Here is a 20,916-nt window from a genome sequence, read left to right as displayed (position 1 = left end):
CATTACCAGAAGCTGCCTGAAGGTTTCTTAATAGTGCTATTTGTGTATAGCTTAGAATCAATGTGACAAGATTGTCCTTTCCTCAACTATCCAGGGAGAAACCAAGTCTTAGAAGTAGCTTTTTAAGTTAAAAGAATTAGATGAGATCTCATATTGTGAGGTTGTTCTTCTCCAAAGTTATAAAAAGCTGGATTTTTAATGACCTGGTTAGGAGGCAGCTGGACAATTGATGGAAATATGCCAATGGTGTGATTTCTGCGTCCTTTGTAACCATATTCACTGAGATGATTCTCGTCGTAATATTCTTGGGCATAATGATTGCAAATAACGTGATCAGATATAAGCAGATCACACTCACTTTGTTTGCACAGGAAACGACTGAGGTCTCTGGAAAAATCACCACATAAAGGTTTAGGAGTGTTTTCAAGTTGCCAACTAGCTATCTTCCCGAAGTAGTCACTAGAGCTTGAAAGTGCAACCTCTTGTGGTAACTTGATTTGATTAATGTATGTTGGACCGCTTTGCTCTTGTCTTTTTAACTCTTTTAACAAGAATTTAACCACAGTACCATGGTGTCCTTGAGCAGCATAGTCTATTGGTAGCCTTCTCTCATGGTCAGGGGTGTCTGGGAGAGCACCATGCAGCACCAGAAGTTGGACCACATCCAGGTATCCATGTTGACTGGCCAAACTAAGGGCTGTCCATCCTGCATCATCCTGCCGCTGTAAATCTGCCCCATGGCCCAGAAGCAGCTGCATGAAACAGGCGCACTCAGTGGAGTGTGGCAGTTCAGTTGCACACATTAGCAGAGTGTAGCCGGTTACACCACTGATCTCCACACATGCATTTACTGCGGCCTCTCCCATCTGCATGCATCATGCTTAAAAAACCTAGAGTGATCAAGAGCTAACCTGTGCAATATGGGCTCTGTCTTTCTGGGCTTTTCAATTGTCTACATGCTTAATAACTAATTGATTTGCGAGACAGGCCCTCGGGCATCCTTTCTTACTGCCCCTCCCTGTCCTGATTTCCTCTTTCCATAAACAGCTCAATATTGCATGCTGTCCTGTCTTCCGTCCCCATTGTCATGTACGTTTATACTAAATTCCATGTGCTCCGGTTCACATCTCTTCCTCGATCAGGTGTGTTCCCTTCTTTCAGTGGCAGAGGCTCACCACTTGAGTGAAGTTGTCTGTTACCTTGGCAACATGCTCTTTGACAAGCTTATTGAAGTGTAATGGGGGCAGAGAGCAGCTACATCCTTGTCCAGTTTTCATGTTTCATAACTGTTTTACTGTTTGACCTCAATTGTTTGAAATAACCTGTTATGCATTTTAAATACAGATATGTTGTGGAAAATGTTAGAGTTTGGGCTAATGTTAGGGGCTAAAGGCACACCTTAAGGAAAATTTGCTTTTTTCTGGTCAGTGATATCACGGTGTGCTTGAACATCAATAGGGGCAATAGTTATAGTGCGAAATTTGTCAACTAATGCAAAACAGTTTGAGCAAAACAATTTGAGACAGCAAACATGTTTTTTCGAGTAACAAATTAAGATAATGTTTACTCAAAATAACTACTTCAGAAAAGAGTGCACAGTTTCCTGTTAATTTCAAACAAATTTGGCATTTTATTACATCTCAAGTATACTATAAACAAATTAATATCCATTGTGATTTGACCAGTCAATTAGAGCCCACTTTGAAAATTTTTCAGAACAGATATGTTTCCTCCACAGGGGAGCTTTTTACCCCAAATACTTCTGCTGGTAAATCCAGCTTAAGCTGGAAGCTGTGTTTTGGAACATGGTAGCTGGTCATGAGCTGGTCCAAGCTGATCATGAGCTGGTCGACCAGCTACCATGTTCCAAATACCAGCTTGACCATCTTGAGCTGGTATGACAAGCTAGTAGCTGGTCTAAGCTGGTCTCCAAACTTGGACCAACAATTGACCAACTTGGACCAGCTAAAAACCAGCTACCATGTTCTAAAACACAGCTACCAGCTTAAGATAGATTTTCAATTAGGGTATCCTTTATTTATTGGACAGTTCTTAAAAAGACTTTTGATTTAATGACCTTGAACAAAACTGAAAATGACAAATAAGTATTTTGTCTCAAACTAAATGTGTTGATTTCAGGGATTTTCATTAGCTACTACATACATTTGCAACATTTTAAAAATATATATTACAAATTAGATCAGATTTACTCAAAACCAACCTAGACACCACACGCAAAGATCTCATGCATCAGGAAAATTCTGCAGTGCACAGAGACAAAAAGGTGTTTAGGAAAGTGCTGTGGTAGTTTTTGTTCCTATTTAGGGAGAAAATCAAATCAAATGTGCCTTTAGCCTCATAGTACCCTATATCTAATATTAGTAAGTATTTTATGTCAAAATAGAGATTCTTCTCAAAGCACACAGAAGAAAAAAAATTTCCCTGAGAAATAATTAGGCCTACTGGAGTAAAAAGTTTAACAACGTCATGCCTTGCTGAAACAAGCTAAAACAGCTAGCTCAGCACCAGCTTGGAAATGCTTAGAGACCAGCTTAAACTTAAACTTAAAAAAAAAAAACATCTTAGGCTGGTTAAAGCTGTTTTTCTGTCAGTTTACCATTTTGTTTACCAGTTTAACCCCCCCCCCCCCCCCCAATTAGGCTAAGCTAATGGACAGTTCTATATAGTTTTGTTTAGCCATGATGCTTTTTGATATGTAAAAGTTATGAAGACTAAAGTTTCAGTTACTACAATATTATATATGAACAATTAACGTTTCAAGACAATTCTATGTTAACTTTGCGATCAATGCGAGTCAACTCGGCAGTCCGGGAAATGACCTATTCAACCAGACCTGAAGGGGGCGACTAACATGCCTGAGCTCAAATGAAACAACTAATAGACAATCAAGAAGAAGTGTTCTGTTGTCATGGCGGTTTTTTAAACTGCCTGACACGTCCTGTATACAGAACAGTTTCTTTTTAGTTTCTGTTAAACAACACCGGCTGTCATGCCACACAAGTGACGCTTTTAATCGTCGGGTTGTCGGTTTACTGTACGGTTTTATGTGGTGAATCAATCGCTAAAGCTGTTTATAATTGATCGGATCAGTCAGTAGCAAACTAACTGCTTTGAGAAGAGTAGTCAAGCTGCTAGGATTGTCTGAATTTATCATCTCCATCAGTGCATCCCTTTCAAACGCATAAACCGGACGTTATCAGGATGATCTCCGATTTTCAAAGGGGATCTCCAATGACCATCGGTGAACCGGGCTCTGTGAACGTTCAATGGATTACAAAAAGCTCTTCTGTGTCTCAGATTAATGGTCTGCAAACTCAGGTAGTGATGCAAAACATGTTCATTTGTAGATTACTAGATCACGAAACTGTCCAAGTCTTATTTTACTCCAAAATCAAAAGGAACAAATAAGAAATTTTATTTTGCATATAGAAAATTATTTGCATATTATTTTCATGACAGTTGAAATGACAACATTGCTAGCAATTTCTGCTGCATGCTATATTGTTGTACATTTGGTAAATAAACTTTAGTTATTTATGATTTGATGTTGATGAACAAGCTTCTTCTTCATTGTCATTGGTTCTGATATTTCATCAATCCTCACAGCTTCAGTTCAATGAAACAGTGGCACCCACTGTCCTAAACTGTGCCACCCATATGGGACCTCCTTCTCCCATTGTGATAGAGAAACTTGTACCCTGGGCAGAGAGGCAGGATGATGCGGAGAACTGCACCAGCTTGCTAGGCTTCCGTCAGGCTGGCTAGGAGAGATCTGTGCAGGAAACGTCAGGAATCCATCAGCCATTCATCACTGGATCTAGTAGAGAGATCCTAGAACACTAGCCCTCCGAAAATCAACACAGATCACTGTTCTCAGGTTATCATAATTTATTAATATATTGATAATAAATTTTTTGTGTTATTGTTAGCCATGACCTTTTTTGGAGGATGGTAATGTAATGGCTTCACCCAAAACATTACACACCCTTTTTCCAAATCTGTGTGACTTCTTTCATGGTAGACAACAAGAGATGTTCAAGGGACTGACAGTCTCGGTCACCATTCACTCTCATTGCATGGAAAAATGATTCAAGTAAATTGTGACTGAGGCTGTCAGTCCCTAACATTCTGCCTAACTTCTCCTTTTGAGATCCAAGACTGTCAGTCCCTAACATTCTGCCTAACATCTCCTTTTGAGATCCACAGAAGGAAATTTGTACAGGTTTGCAACAACAAGAGAGTGAGTAAATGATGACAGATTTTTTTATTTTATTTACCTGTCCCTTTAGAAAAAAGTTCACCCAAAAAAGAAAATTCTCTCATCATTTACTCACATTGCCAGATGTGCATTTCTTTTTCTGCAAAACACAAACAAAGAGTTTTAGAAGAATATCTCTACACTGTAGGTCCTTTCAATGCACATGAATGGTGACCAGAACTTTGAAGCTTCAAAAATCACATAAAGGCCACATAAAAGTAATCCATAAGACTCCAGTGGTTAAGTCCATATCTTCAGAAGCAATATGATAAGTGTGGGTGAGAAATAGATCAATTTATAAGTCCTTTTTTATTTTATTTTTTACCATAAATCTCCACTTTAACTTTCAAAATTCGAAAGAAAGTGAAAGTGGAGATTTATGGTATAAAAAAAAAGGACTTGTATATTGATCTGTTTCCCACACCTATCATATCGCTTCTGAAGATATGGACTTAACAGCTGGAGTCTTATGGATAACTTTTATGTGGCCTTTATGTGATTTTTGAAGCTTCAAAGTTCTGGTCACCACTCGCTAGCATTGTATGGACCTACAGAGCTGATATTTTCTACTAACAATCTTTGTGTTCAGCAGAAGAAAGTCAAATAAATCTAGGATGGCATGAGAGTGAGTAAATGATGAGAGAATTTACTTTTTTGGGTGAACTGTTCTTTTAAATCTCTCTCTGTCTCCTAACAAATTAGGTCTTTCCAAAAGGAATGTCAAAGGCTGCAGGTCCAGAGAGGCAAAGGGAAACTGGTACTCAGATGCTGGTGCATACCCCTCAAAAGCCTAATAGCCAGCCTGAACAGGTCCAGTCACCACCCACCAAAGACATCAACCAGAAAGACAACAACAATGAGCAACAACTTAGCCAGGAGATCCGCAAATTACAGAAGGAACTGGGCACATATGTTCAAAGGATAGAGCAGCTGGCTAATAAAGGTGTTGAGAGTTCTCTTTGCTCTAAGCCACATATTGTATGTAGTATCAGCTTTCTAACAGTAGAGGTGGGTCTTTGCTGTTTTGTAGCTAAATGTGGGGTCTCTGCAGGACGAATGAAGGAAGTTCTGGAGACCGATGGGAAGTGCAGGATGGAGATCCATCAGCAGGAACAGGCGGCTCATTCTGTATGCATCATTTACGTGTTACAACAACAGGTCTGTTTGTAGCACTGCAGTCTGCTTACATAGTCAGTGCAGACAAAGTTATATCGGGAAGTATTTAAGGATCAGGGGTGGACAAAATATTTTGTTGTGGTTTTGGTATTGTGCTGAGCCGTAAAGGTATGACCTCATACTAATTGAGACTACATATTTAAAAATTAAATAAAATAAAATAAATTTACAGCATCATTTAAAATGAGCTAGTGAAGGCTAAAAGGTGATCAAAATGGTCAAAAATGAAATGTTGACCTGTCACAGCACCTGAAATATATACTAAACCTTATACATTATATACATTTTAGCCTAAAACCTTGATGTTGATTAAAAAAATTCCATGGACATGTGCGTTCACTTCCCATCCATAATGGGACTGTTTGTTTCTTCTGTTCAGGTTAGAGAAATTCAGGAGGATCTAGACAAGTTGCATTCCCAGAATATCAACTACACCAAAAAGGTAACATGTTTTCTAGCTTGATTTTGATATATAATGTCACAAGGCCTGCATTTGAAATGGTTCTGTGGATGTCTTCTTAGTCCAGGGCGATGGACAGACTGGCTACTGCTAACAGAGGAGCCGTCAAAGCCATGCAAGTCTTTATCAGCCAGCTCTCAGACCCTGCAGAGAGCAGAGTGCCCACTCACTGCAAAGAGCTAGGTCAGCTGATACGCCAGCTCTCTCTCTGCTTGGCTAAAGTAGAGGTGGAACAGGGATCTGCCATGCCAGAAACAGCTCTTGACATCCTGCAGAAATTAGAGGTGATGTTTGATCATTTTAATTATGAATATACTTCAAGTTAATTCCATGAAACCCTCAGCTGTGTTGTTATCTATTATTTATTTAGTTATTATATGTTGCTGCTGTTTTGTTTGTGTGCACTCAGACCCTTGACTCAGCACTACGTAAGCAGGAAACCTCCACGAACAGAGACCCAGGCTTGCAGAATGCCAACCCAGTGGAAAAGAGTTCTTCTAGACTGAGGGCCTGCAGTATGTCCCCTCCTCATCCTGACAGAGGTCCTACTGAGAGGGGTCAACGAAGACCCCGTAAGCCTGCTACTGCAAAAAAGGGTGGTGAGTTATCTGTATACATCATGTGTATACATATATACTACCAGTTAAAAGTTTGGCACACTCATTTGTTTTTAATATTTTTCACCTGGTATTCTTATTAAACAGTGTTGATGGACTTCCAATGAATGCCTGAAACTTCTTGGCTGCTTTTCCTTCAATACATAATCCAATGTTATTATGTTGTTTTTCCTTAAAATTTAGTTTTGCAAAGAAATTCATATATAAGACCAATTTACAGTGGCATGCAAAACTTTGGGCACCCCTGGTCAAAATTTCTGTTGCTGTGAATAGGTAAGTGAGTAGAAGATGAACCGATCTCCAAAAGGCATAAAGTTAAAAATTAAACATTCTTTTCAACATTTTAAGCAATATTAGTGTATTATTTTTATTTTTTACAATTTTAGAGTGAAAAAAAAGGAAAGGAGCACCATGCAAAAGTTTGGGCACCCCAAGAGATTTGAACTCTCAGATAACTTTTACCAAAGTCTCAGACCTTAATTAGCTTGTTAGGGCTATGTCTTGTTCACAGTCATTGTTTGGAAAGGCCAGGTGATGCAAATTTCAAAGCTTTACAAATACTCTGACTCCTCAAACCTTGTCCCAACAATCAGCAGCCATGGGCTCCTCTATGCAGCTGCCTAGCACTCTGAAAATTAAAATAATGGATGCCCACAAAGCAGGAGAAGGCTATAAAAAGATAGCAAAGCATTTTCAGGTAGCCGTTTCCTCAGTTCGTAATGTAATCAAGAAATGGTAGTTAACAGGAACGGTGGAGTTCAAATTGAGGTCTGGAAGACCAAGAAAACTTTCAGAGAGAACTCCTCGTAGCATTGCTAGAAAGGCAAATCAAAACCCCTGTTTGACTGCAAAAGACCTTAAGGAAGATTTAGCAGACTCTGGAGTAGTGGTGCAAACTTCTACTGTGCAGCGACACCTGCACAAATATGACAAATAAGAAAACCTTTCCTGCACCCTCACCATAAATTTCAGTGTCAGAAGTTTGCAAATGAACATCTAAACAAGCCTGATGCATTTTGGAAACGAGTCCTGTGGACTGATGGAGTTAAAATATAACTTTTTGGCCGCAATGAGCAAAGGTATGTTTGGAGAAAAAAGGGTGCAGAATTTCATGAAAAGAACACCTCTCCAACTTGTGCTGATGCCAGTGGCACATGGGAACATTTCACTGGTAGAGGAAAGAATGGATTCAATTAAATACCAGCAAATTCTGGAAGCAAACATCACACCATCTGTAAAAAAGGTAAAGATGAAAAGAGGATTGATTCTACAACAGGATAATGATCCTAAACACACCTCAAAATCCACAATGGACTACCTCAAGAGGCACAAGTTGAAGGTTTTGCCATGGCCCTTGCAGTCCCCCAACCTAAATATCATCGAAAATCTGTGGATAGACCTCAAAAGAGCAATGCATGCAAAACGGCCCAAGAATCTCACAGAACTAGAAGCCTTTTGCAAGGAAGAATGGGTGATATTCCCCAAACAAAAACTGAAATACACTTAGCTGGCTACAAAAAGCTTTTACAAGCTGTGATACTTGCCAGGGGGTGTTAATAAGTACTGACCATGCAGGGTGCCCAAACTTTTGCTTTGGGCCCTTTTCCTTTTTTGTTATTTTGAAACTGTAAATGATGAATATAAAATAGTAAAATAGCTTAAAATATAAAATAGTAAAATAGCTTAAAATATTAAAGAAATGTGTCATCTTTAACTTTATGCCTTTTGGAAATCAGGCCATCTTTTGCTCGCTTAGCTATTCACAGCAACAGAAATTTTGATCAGGGGTGCCCAAACTTTTGCATGCCTCTGTATATTGTCTACAAGACTATTTTAAAGTATTTTAGCATAGATTTTTTGTTCAAAGGTTTTTAAGGTAATGAAAAACATAAACATGTGTCCAAAGTTTTGACTGGCACTGCATAGACATTTTTAGCTCATTCATATTATGAGTGTGATTTACTATTCAGAAGGGACATAGAGTAAACTGGTTGCTCCCTGTGCAGGTGCTCATTTTCAGGGCATTGCAAAAGAACATCTGAGCATGTATTTTTTTTTTTTTTAATGTTTCAAATGTATGCAGACAGCCGGCTGGCAAGGAAGCCCCACAGTACCTCACAGGCATTAATCCGGGGGCGCAGTGAAGTTTTGAAGGCAGGGCTGGAAAGTCTCATACGTCATCAAAAACAGAACCACAAAAACCCAACACTAATGCTGCCATCAACCCAGACCACAGTAAGGTGAGAAATTAGTCCTAGTAGACATACAGACATATTGAATGATATGAGAAGATATATTTGTAGATATCTTTGCTTTGATTTTAGATGTCAAACTGCAAACATGAAAGTGATATTAGATATGTCTCTGCAGCCTGGTCATGTTCATGATGCCAGCTTCAAGCAACACACCATCTCATCCCGGCTGAGGGAGAACCAGTTACCCCAGAAAGTGACCACTGTTCCTTGAATACCAACATCCCCTCACTCTCCTCCTCATCCATGGTCAGTACACAAGCTAAATATCCATGACACAGTCTTTTGCATCTTTTAGGTTTGCTTTGAGCCCAAGGCCTCCACTTTTTGACATGCTTCTACTTTTATGTGTTGTGTGTCTTTTGTGTGTAGTGTTGTGTTTAGCAGGCCAGATCCCAGATGTTTTTTCTCCCCTGTAAAAAGCCCTGAAAAGCAGAAACCAGCAGCACCATCAGCAGCACACAGCTCAACCCTTCATCACATGACAGGACACAAGCCCAAAATGAAGCCCTCAGGTTTGTCATTAATCCTCTTTCCCAGTCACGGTCACACTTTACAATAAGGTTCTGTTTGTTAACATTAGTTTGTGCATTAGTTGTCAAGAAAAGGAATTTGCAGTACTACGATAAAAACGAACAATATTTTTTTTTATAGCATTTTTTAAAGGAATAGTTCATGTGAAAAATGAAAATTCTCCCATCATTTACTCACCTTCATGCCGTCCCAGATGTGTATGACTTTCTTTCTCCTGCAAACAAAGATTTTTTGAAGAAAATCTCAGCTCTGTAGGTTCATACAATGCAATTGAATGGGGTCCAAAACTTTGAAGCTCGACAAAGCAAATAAAGGTAATTCATGAGACTCCAGTGGTTTAATCCATGTCTTATGAAGCAATCCAATCTGTTTTTGGTGAGAACAGACCAAAATGTAATTTTCATTACAAATCTTGATATCAGTCTCCTTGGCATTCATGGTTTCAAGCTCGATTACACTTCCAAGTGCCATCTAGCACTCCACGTATGCGTCAAGAATTAGGAAGTGTAATCAAGCTTGAAATCATGCCTAGAAGCTGCAATGGCAAGATGTACAGTAACAATAGAGTTACATTTTGGTCTGTTCTCACCCAAAATCGATTGGATCACTTCAGGAGACATTGATTAAACCACTGGAGTCTTATGGATTACTTTTGTGCTACCTTTATCTGCTTTTCGGTGCTTCACATTTTCTGTCACCATTTTCTTGCATTGTATGGACCTACAGAGCTGAAATATTCTTCTAAAAATCTTTGTTTGTGTTCTGCAGAAGAAAGAAAGTCATACACATCTTAGAATGCATGAGGGTGAGTAAATTATGAGAGAATTTTCATTTTTGTGTGAACTATTCTTTTAATCTTGGTTAATATTAGTTTATAATGGCTACTTGGACAATTTACAATCTGGTTTCCGACCGCATCATAGTACAGAGATGGCGCTCATAAAGATCCTAAATTATATTCGGCTAAATACTGATTCATACAAAACATCAGTGCTGGTATTATTAGATCTCAGTGCTGCTTTTGACACTGTTGACCACAACATTCTCCTAGACAAATTGGACAACTGGGTAGGGCACTCTTGGACGGTCCTCAGCTGGTTCAGGTCATATCTAAAAGGTAGGGGTTACTATGTGAACATAGGGAACTATGAATCTGAGTGGACATCCATGACGTGCAGAGTGCCACAAGGCACAATTCTTGCACCGCTCCTGTTCAACCTGTATATGCTCCCACTAGGCCAAATTATGAAAAAGAACCAAATTGCATACCATAGCTCTGCAGACGATACCCAGATCTATCTAGCCCTATCGCCAAATGACTACAGCACCATAGACTCTCTGTGCCAGTGCACTGATGAAATTAACAGTTGGATGTGCCAAAACATCCTTCAGTTATACAATGACAAGACAGAGGTCATTGTATTTGGCAACAAAGGCGAAATTCCAAAGGTGAATACATACCTTGACTCCAAGGGCCTAAAGACAAAAACTCAAGTAAGAAATCTTGGTGTCATTTTGGAGTCAGACCTTAGTTTCAGTAGTCACATCAAAGCAATAACTAAATCAGCCTACTGTCATCTAAAAAAATAAAACCAGATTAGATGTTTTGTATCCAGTCAAGACTTAGAGAAACTTGTTCATGCATTCATCACCAGTAGGGTAGAATACTGCAATGGACTCCTAACCGGCCTTCCCAAAAAGACCATTAGACACCTGCAGCTCATTCAGAATGCCGCTGCCAGGATTCTCACCCGAACCAAACATTTCTGAGCATATTACTCCAGTCCTTAAGTCTTTACACTGGCTTCCAGTTACATTTAGAATTGATTTTAAAATACTATTACTCATTTATAAATCGCTCAATAGCCTAGGACCTAAATACATTTCAGATATGCTTGTTGAATATAAACCTAACAGACCTCTCAGATCATTAGGATCAAGTCAGTTAGACATACAGAGGGTTCACTCAAAACAAGATGAGACAGCATTTAGCTATTATGCTACCTGCAGCTGGAACCAGCTTCCAGAAGAGGTTAGATGTGCCCCAACAGTAGCCACATTTAAATCCAGACTGAAAACACATCTGTTTAGCTCTGCATTTTCTGACTGAGCATTATGCTGCACTTATTGATTTCACTGAATCATTTTGCTTTTGTCTTTCTTTCACTTTAATTATTCTATTTTATTCTTTTTATTCTATTTTTATATAACTTTTTCTCAATGTGTGTGTAAACATTTTTGGTTATCCTCTGTTTGATCAGGGAAGTTTAACAACAGTTATGGATGGTGTTAACAACTTAATATTCTTTTTCTTCATTTTAATCATTAAAAAAAAAATCACATTTATTTTATTACTTTTTATTCTTATTTCATGTTCTTAATTGTTTTTATGTATCTTGTATTTTCTTTCAAATGTATATGTAAAGCACTTTGAACTGCCATTGTGTATGAAATGTGCTATATAAATAAATAAACTTGCCTTGCCTATAAATAAACTGTTCAAGGTAAGTTTGTTTTAGTTCATTATGCATTATTAATGTTAAAGTATACAACTTCTAAATGCATTAGTATATGTAGTATAATATGCAGTAAGCCTTTGGTTAACATATACAACCTCATTGAACAAATGTATTGTTCTATCTATAATCGTGCTCTTATTTTTGTTATGCATACAGATTGTTATTTTAAAAAGTGTAGATGAGGAAAGTTAAATAAAGACCTTTGTCATTATTAGGACAAGTGCTCTAAAGGGTGGATCTTTGTATGATATACAAAATCCATATTTGTATAAATCATCAGATTGATCTGTTTCATGTAATAATCCAGTAAATCTAAACAGTTTGATTATAGTAGATATTTAACCTGAGTAGGGGTAGGGTTTTGGTAATATTACAAAATCGTACCTTTCAAATGAACTGGAAGACCAATATAGAGCCTTAGGGTGCCTGTCCTCAGTTTGTCAAAAAATAATTGTGCTTTCAAAATTAGTTTGAATTTAATCTGTCCCCTGACTAAATCTCAACTCATTCTAAAAGGCCTCTTTTTCTAACTAAATGATTAGCACTATGATCCTCCGTTATCACATTTAAAATAAGATATTCACTACTGAAGACATTTCCCCTGTTATTGTGTGTAAGAAAACGGCAGTACTGCAAGACCGATTTTAATAGGTGTTTGTGTGTGTGCAATAGGCAAGCCTGGCTGGACTGGGTGACTGCAGAGAGACTGAGATAACTGAATGGTCTTCGTAAAGAGGAGGCAGATCGCATTAACAAACTCTGGACGATGCGCTCTCCGACACAATGGGTTGGGAAAGCTGAACAGGCCGCTGAAGAGAGAATTCAACCTTTGTTAGATCAGGCACTGGTAGACACACAAATCTGTACATGCACCTAAATAATGGATGTTTAGTCTTGATACTAGCTAACACTTTTGTTAATATCAGCTGGAGGTAAAATCGATTATAGTCCAGGGAGGGCACCATTAGACTGTTTATAATATTCAAATAGCCCTTTGGCCATGCTGTGAACACCTGTTCTGTTTGTGAATGTTAGCATGGATATGAAGAGACATTCTCTCTTTCATTCTTTGTCTCATTTATAGCAGGTGATTGGAGCAGGCAATGACTCTCTCAGATAACAGCTGGAGGTTACAGATAAGGTGAGAAACTCGCACTTTCTCTCACTCTCAAATTCCTGGATCATCTCTGATGTTTTTAAATTAATATTAACAAAGGTTCATCCAAAATGAAAATGTGAGAAGGACTATTTTTACCATTTTAACTTCTCTAAGCAATGGCTTTAAATTAAAGCAAATCATGGATATCACGGTATGTGCTGTGTGCAGCCTGGAGCCAGTGCAGACTTGCTAAGCGAGGCTCTTCTGGAAGATCTTCCGGAGGACGCGGCTCGTGCTCTGTGGACAGCTGAGAGGCAGCAGGTGGCTGAGACCGATGCTTAGCGGCTGCTGCAGGGCCCCACACTAGAGAGCATGCTGCTGAGAATGGAGGAGATGGAGGTCAGTTTGTAAGGGTTAAAGGCATAGATAATAAGATTTGTGTGTTTTTGGTATGGTGTCACAGTATAATAACATGGATTGACCTAGATGCTTTCCATGTATTGCTGCAGTAAGTGTATAACATCACCTTTAATCTTTGCTGATCACCACAAATGAGCAGGTTTACTTTTATTTTGACTTTATTTCCTCAAAAATACACACAAACACAGGTTTTTGAAAGTCTGGCATTCAACAAAAAAGGAATAAGATCTTTTGATATAAGAAATATTTATAGGGATTGTTCCCCCCCAAAATGACTCCCTTTCATGCCATCCCAGATGTGCATGACTTTCTTTCTTCTGCAGAACATGAAGATTTTTAGAAGAATATCTCAGTTCTGTAGGTCCATACAATGCAAGCGAATGGTGACCAGACCTTTCAAACTCCAAAAGTCACATAAAGGCAGCATAACAGTAATCCATACGACTCCAGTGGTTTAATATACGACCCCAGTGGTCACTTTTGGTGAGAAACAGATCAATATTTCAATCCATTTTTACTATAAATCTCCACTTTCACTTTAAGAATGTGAAAGTGAAAGTGGAGAATTAGTAAAAAAAAGGACTTAAATATTGATCAGTTTCTCACTCATCTGTTATTTTGCTTCTGAAGACATACTGTAGATTTAACCACTGGAGTCATATGGATTACTTTTATACTGCCTTTATGTGATTTTTGAAGCTTGAAAGATCTGATCACCATTCACTTGCATTGTATGGAGATATTCTCCTAAACATCTACATTTGTGTTCAGCAGAAGCAAGTCAAACACATCCGAGAAGGCGTGAGGGTGAGTAAATGATGAGAGATTTTTCATTTTTGCGTGAACTATCCCTTTAATCAGCTGAATCGCAAAGCTGTATTTTGTTACCCAGAGAGACAAGGAGGAAGTGCGCCGGCGCTTTGCCGTGATCTTATACTCAGACCCTCTCATCTGGGAAAAAGGCACAGGTGAGCCACAGGACCCAGACAGATCATTCACAGTTGTTGCCAATTCACAGAACACAGGAAACCTGACAAAGTAGTTATCAGTTGTCCTTTCAGTGTGACGGGAGGTCAGTCTCACCTTCTCTCAGAAAAATATGTGCTCTGCATTTCATGTCGCTGCTATGACAAAAATGTCCAACAGATGGAAGCAGTGTAAAACATCTTGTTTGTTGCAGATACTCAGAGGAATATCGCTAGCTCTAGACCAACCTCTCCTCAGCCAATCAGACTTACAAAGCCGGTCTTAAATGCACCCAGCACGGGCAACATCCTCCTGCAAAAGCCAGTGGAGACAGGGTATGTGGATGTCAGCGCTGATTTGTGACTGCATATATGCTAAGAGACATTTGGGCATTTCACCGTTTAATCTGTTTCCAGTTGACTTGCATGGGAACAACACACTGTAATGTTTGTCTGGTTAGGGATTTTACAATTACAGCCACAAGAAAATCAAATAAATCCCAAAGTATCTGCTGGCACAAAAACAGGCTCTCCTCTTCCTCCTTGTGTAGTTCTGCCAAGAGAGAGCAGGAGAATGGCTTCTTTCTGCCCAAAGTTTTGGCAGAAGCTGTTGCTCAGTAAATTAATGAGGGAAATAAAAGAATAAGAAGGGATAGTCTTTAGGGCTTGAGAGTTGTCTAAGGCAAGAGAGGCTGGATGGGAAATTTAGTGGAACAGGATCAATAGATACATTAGAAGATTAAAATACTTCTGACTTCTTAGCCTCAGCTCACAGTGAGGTCCTTCAGCACTCTATGAACGCTGCGTAAACTTGCAGCCTCCAATTTCTCTCTCTCCATCTCTTCCTCTCAATCCATTTCTCCCTCTCAGTGCAAGAGTACATTGTCTACAGACTTGAAAGCACACCTCATGTCTAATCTCATGGATTTACACTGATCCTACAGCAATATTAACAACCTTTTCTTGAGTGCATTCTGTCTGCCATATTGTGCCTTACTAAAAATAATCTTACATTTACATACTGTACATTTACGATTATACATTGAGCAAATGCTTTTATACAAAGGGACAACACAATGGTTCATTATAAGGGTACAGTAACATTCAAAATTGGCTATATTATATATTGGCTATAAAACTAAACAATAGGACACAGTGAAACACTAAAGAGTAAATTTCAGTTCTTTTTAAAGTGCTAAGAAGGAGGGGTGGGTAAAAATATAGCTTTTTCAGATGTATCACAATCTTCTTTTGAGCGATCTCGATATCGATTCTTAAATCCCAAGATTGATCTTTTACTCTATACAGCAACCCTCTACAATGAGAGGAAATCACTCGTATTTGCAACCAAATTTCACGCTATGTGACTAAAATGTATATGTTTAGCAACTGGCTGGTAAATGTTCAGATTTCACCAACCAGTGATTGTGTAGTTTAGTGGTGGAGTATTCAGCAGTGAGATCCTTTCACTGCGTGTTGAGAGTAAAAGTTGTTCCATGTAATGTGTGTCCAAAGATGAGATCCATGCAACCCATTTTTCATTGAATAAAGTCTCTTTTAATACTTGCTCTGTTCTTTACAGTCAGTTCTTGATCAAAAACAACAAAAAATAAACATTTATTTCTAATCATACATAGCACAGATGAGATAATGCCATTCGAGTCTCTTTCGTTAACATGCGCACATTTACTGACACTTTTTACAGAAATGACAGTTTCCTTAAAGGGACAGTACCAGTTTTAGCACGTTCAATGTAAATACCTGGAAATAATACAAATGATGCAATTAAACAATAAACATGTAGCAAAAAATAATATATGGAATATAATATGAAATTATTGATTGATTACATGTATTTGTTCATTTTTAAAAAGCTAAAATGTTACCAAATTGATGAAAAACTAAATATAGTAAAATTAATATTGTCGTAATGTACCTAGTTAGAAGGTCCTCCTCTGTATAATTAGCAGCATTAGCTGGGAGAGAGTTTCTTTAATATTATAAGGAATATTATAACTGAAATAAACCCATATGAATCGCTATCGAATCGAACCGAGAGTGTGTGAATCAGAATCAGATCGAATTGGGAAATCTGTATCAATACCCAGCCCTACTTAGAAGGGAGTATAGTGTGTGCACTGCAGAAGCATATGTACTGTATACTAATAGCATGTGCTGTAGCATATGTAGTTATGTTTGAATTATGTACATAGCTGCATGTAGTCTCAACCTCAGGTTTATGAACTGGTCTTATGCATATTGCTTAGAAAAATGCAAAAGTTGGCTAATGTTAGCTTTCAAAAGTCACAGTAAACATGTTTTTTTATCAGTTTGCCAGGAAACAAGTTTAATTTACAGTCAGGATTATGTAATCAGACTACTAAATTGTAATCGGATTATATAAAATTGTATGTAAATAACCAGATTACAGTTATTATTTTAATGAATTACATGATAACATTATTGATTACATTACCAGTCAACAAACAGCAATAACTAGTGTGTAACTGACTGATTCTTCTCCTAAATTTCAAAAGAGTGGTCTGAGCCAGAGCCTGAAATATGCGTGATAGTTCTAGCCTGGTAGCACTACATAAATTGAAAACATATACAGAAATAACTGAGCAATACAATGTTTTATTTATCTTTCACAAAAATTATATCTTAAAAAAAAAATCTTAAAGGAATGTTCCGGGTTCAATACAAATTCAGCTCAATTGACAGCATTTGTGGCATAATGTCGATTACCAAAAAAAAAATAAAAAATTTCGACTCGTCCCACCTTATCTTAAAAAAAAAAAAAAAAAAAAAAAAAAAATCGAGGTTACAGTGAGGCACTGATAATGGAAGTAAATGGGGCCAATTTTTGGAGAAAAGGAGGGGCAAGTCAAAATACATTTTTGTGGTAATCAATATTATGCCACAAATGCTGTCGATTTAGCTTAACTTGTATTGAACCTGGAATATTTTAAGAAGCATTTAGAGGTTCTGTATATACAGTATGTAATGTTTTTTTAATGTTTAAAGAAGTTCATTAGTATGTGATACATTTACAATTTATGATTAGATTTTCATCAAAATGCAGTGAGTAATCCAAAAGTAATCAGTTTAAATTAACTCAAAAGCATAATATAACAGATTATGCTACTGATTACAATTTAAATCATGTAATCTGTACATTTCAAAAGTAATCTACCCAGCACTGCCGATAGCCCTGCGAGGCTAGTGGATATATCTCTGTGCAATCACCTACAGTCCCAATGGTGAGTTAGAAGTATCATGTACATAACTGACAAGATGTTTTTGCAATGTCACTTTTAGAGAGCCTTTTCTTGTTCTGTAGTGGATGCCAATAGGCTGTCTGGAGCTGCTGCCTGCAGTGTTATACATTGCTGCAGGTTTGGGCATTTTTTTTACTGGTTTGAGGTCAGTGAGCATCATGTTTCACTGACTCTGCCTTTATACTGTCTGGCAGCTTGAAGCGTTTTGTCAAAAAAGAGATTTATTTTGCAGTATCTTCAGTCTGGAACCTTTGCAGATTAAAGGGACAAGACACTGTAATACTTTTATAGTAGTATTTGTGCACATCTCGCCACGTAAACATAGTCAATCAACAATTTTTGTATGACAAGTTGGCCCACCTAGAAGAAGACTTGGCTGCCACCACAACCACAAGATTGATTGTTAATGCCTCACCCTTGAGTTTGAGAAAAAACTGGTTCATGAGTCAAAATGAGGTCAGTGTACATGCTTTTTATTTGACTCTAATTTTTTTTTTTTTGGTCTTCCTCTTATGTGACTGATTTTTTTTTCTGGCCGCCTTTTATAGTTTCTCTCGCTCTCTTGCCCTCCATTTATCACTTGGCTGACCAGGCCAGTTTGTAAAATAATTTATTTTGGGAGTGCATTATTTTTAGAGTACTTCACCAATACTTTCTTTCTGGTACTCACCGATTCCTATATTTTTAGTAATGCTGTAATTGATGTAAAGTACAGTACAGTTGGACTGAAGATTTGGGGGTAGTCCATTTAATGTAGTTTACTCCACTATTAATACATCAAATACAGGATATCAAGGCATCATAAAATCTACATACACATACAATATATCAACATATATTATGCATATATATTTTTTCTTAACTGATTTATATAATTTTTTTTTTTTTTATTAACAGAGTATTGAAAAAGAAATACCAGATATTTAAAAAATATCAGTTAATAAAAACTGCTTTAATCACTGATCAATGTTTTTAGTCATTTTTAAGGATAATAGTGCATTGGGTAAGGGCTTCAGGTAATTTTGCTGCCTTTTTCTCTTTTTGATGCTCGTTTTATGGCACTGCGCACACATAGAGCTGGTAATGAGCCATGTTGGGTATTATGTGGTACAGTAACAAGAGGACTTTCCTGTAATGATTTGAGGGATTATTTGTTATTTTTTAGTAATCCCATTACAGTTACTGTTATGGGCTGCTGAGAATCAAGGCTGCGTGGGCCACTGTTGCTTTCGACTGCCTTTGTTCGCAACCTTTGTTTGGATTTATTCTCCTCAACCAGTCACTTAAAGCTGACAGAAAACATTGACTCTCAGATGTCACTGCATCAGAAGACTATTCTTCAGTCTTTTACTGAGCCTGTGTTGGAAAATGAGCAGTAACTGTGGTCAGGATTAAGATCCCTCTGTAGAAATCCTGTGAGCTACCCTGTGTGACTGATAAGAGTGCAAGGATGGTGGGTATGTCAGCTAGACTGGCAGTCATCCAAGAGAAACTGACAATGGAATATTTAGCTAACAAGTCCCACTTTAGTATGTGATATATTTGCATACAAGATGTTCTAGAAGCAGCAAAAAATATTTTAAGGATTTCATGGGGCTAATTTGTAAATCGTCATTTAGCACAGTGCTACTCAACTGGTGGTTTGTGAACTAAAAATGGGATGCAGGTCTGTTTTGATAGGGTCATGAACAGCAAATGAAAAAAACGATTTGTAAAATGCAACTAAGCACGTAATTGTGCATAGTAAGAATAGCAAAATAAATCGGGTAAAAAATATAATGAATTTAGTCAATTTGCTGGGTCGCCACTTGATGTTCATTGTACAATTTGAGTCCTGCAGCAAAACCAGTTGGGAACCACTTATTTAGTAGATGCTTTTATGCAAAGCAACTTATAGTACACACATTACAGAGACAATACTGCCGGAGAAGGCTGGGGTTTAGTGTCTTTCTCAAGGGCACAATAGTTAGAGTACTCCCTAGGGCTCAAACCTACAACCATTACTGATCTGTATTCACTTTATCTATATCTACTACACCATACTGCCCATTTAGTAGTTTAATCAAAGTCATACAGCTTATAACATAGTAGGTCAGTGAGTAGAGGATTTATTTTGAAGGACATGATCATGATGTCACTTTAGAGTCCTCATTTCCTGAGTGATTGCTGCAAGTTTAAAAGCCACTCTTGATCAGAAAGTTACAGTCTATCCACTCATCAACTCACTCTTAATGAGACTCTGCCATTCCTTATCTCTATCATTAATTCTCTGCTTATGTTACAATTTTATATATTGAACTGCCAGTTTAAAGCATCCTAATTGCTCAATCTGAACATTTTACGTCCATTTCTGCAGTTTATTTACATCAGAATGGACGATTATTGAGCGGATGTGGGCGAGAAATATAAAACTTGTGGGAAATGAATTATTAAAATCATTATGGTAATTAACTCTTCTTTTAGTACAGCCACTAAAGGCCAAGGCCGAACAGAGGATTTATGATGGGAAACCGGTAAAATGTTATTTGTGTATGAAATATGACGCTAGAGGGGGCAACGTCTCTGTGCTTTGTGTCAGTGTAGAGAGTGCTCTGGCGAGTTGATTTGAGGAGCGGATATTGGGCCCTGATGTTGATTAGTGCACCAAGCTTATTATTTGTTGTCTAATCTCTGATTACCTGCGTAGACTACACACTGTTCACACTGGCTTGTAAACAACACACACTCATTAACATACAAAGCTTCACAAATAGAGCAAGGACTTGGTGAGCAAAACAATGGGCTGTCAGTGGAGCTTTGCTTTTTGTCTGTTTTTTTCTTGAGGCCATTTTGGCATTATAATGCAGTTCAATAAATGTGTTAGCTTCTCGCTCTTTCCCCTCTGTGATTTATTTAGATTTTTCTGTTATTGGGTTGTGGAGTCAAGTGTCATTTGATGTGGTGGTAAAAGCATCACACAGACCTATCTGAGCAGTGAAATCACCAGCCACTCATTTTCCATTCCGGTCCATTTTAGTGTTCTTGTTTGACACATCAATGTTTCACATTTAGGAAGGAAGACTTAATTTCCCATATGGATTCTGCACAGATACCTTTATTTGATGCCAGTTTAGTGGTGTACAGTCTAGTTAGTCACTATTATGGCCAAAATATACTCCGGTTGTCCTTGTTGCTGATCTCTTCGCAGACAGTATGCATGGCGCAAATTTCATCATCAGCACAGTCCGCGCGGCCCAGATTTCCTCAAACCGCGGACATGGCCCTCCTCTGTGCGCATTGTCAACCATTGACGGTACTACAAGAGTATCACAAAT

At 38.0% G+C, this 20,916-nt stretch overlaps 1 pseudogene; it reads left to right on the top strand.

Moving 5' to 3' along the window:
- Window positions 1-2,922: 2,922 nt before the first annotated feature.
- Window positions 2,923-20,916, top strand: part of LOC127422541 (protein moonraker-like) — a 31,308-nt pseudogene continuing 13,314 nt past the window's right edge.

Source organism: Myxocyprinus asiaticus, chromosome 31 (genome assembly GCF_019703515.2).
Source record: "Myxocyprinus asiaticus isolate MX2 ecotype Aquarium Trade chromosome 31, UBuf_Myxa_2, whole genome shotgun sequence".
NCBI lineage: Eukaryota > Metazoa > Chordata > Actinopteri > Cypriniformes > Catostomidae > Myxocyprinus > Myxocyprinus asiaticus.
This window is presented reverse-complemented; position numbering and strand designations above follow the sequence as displayed.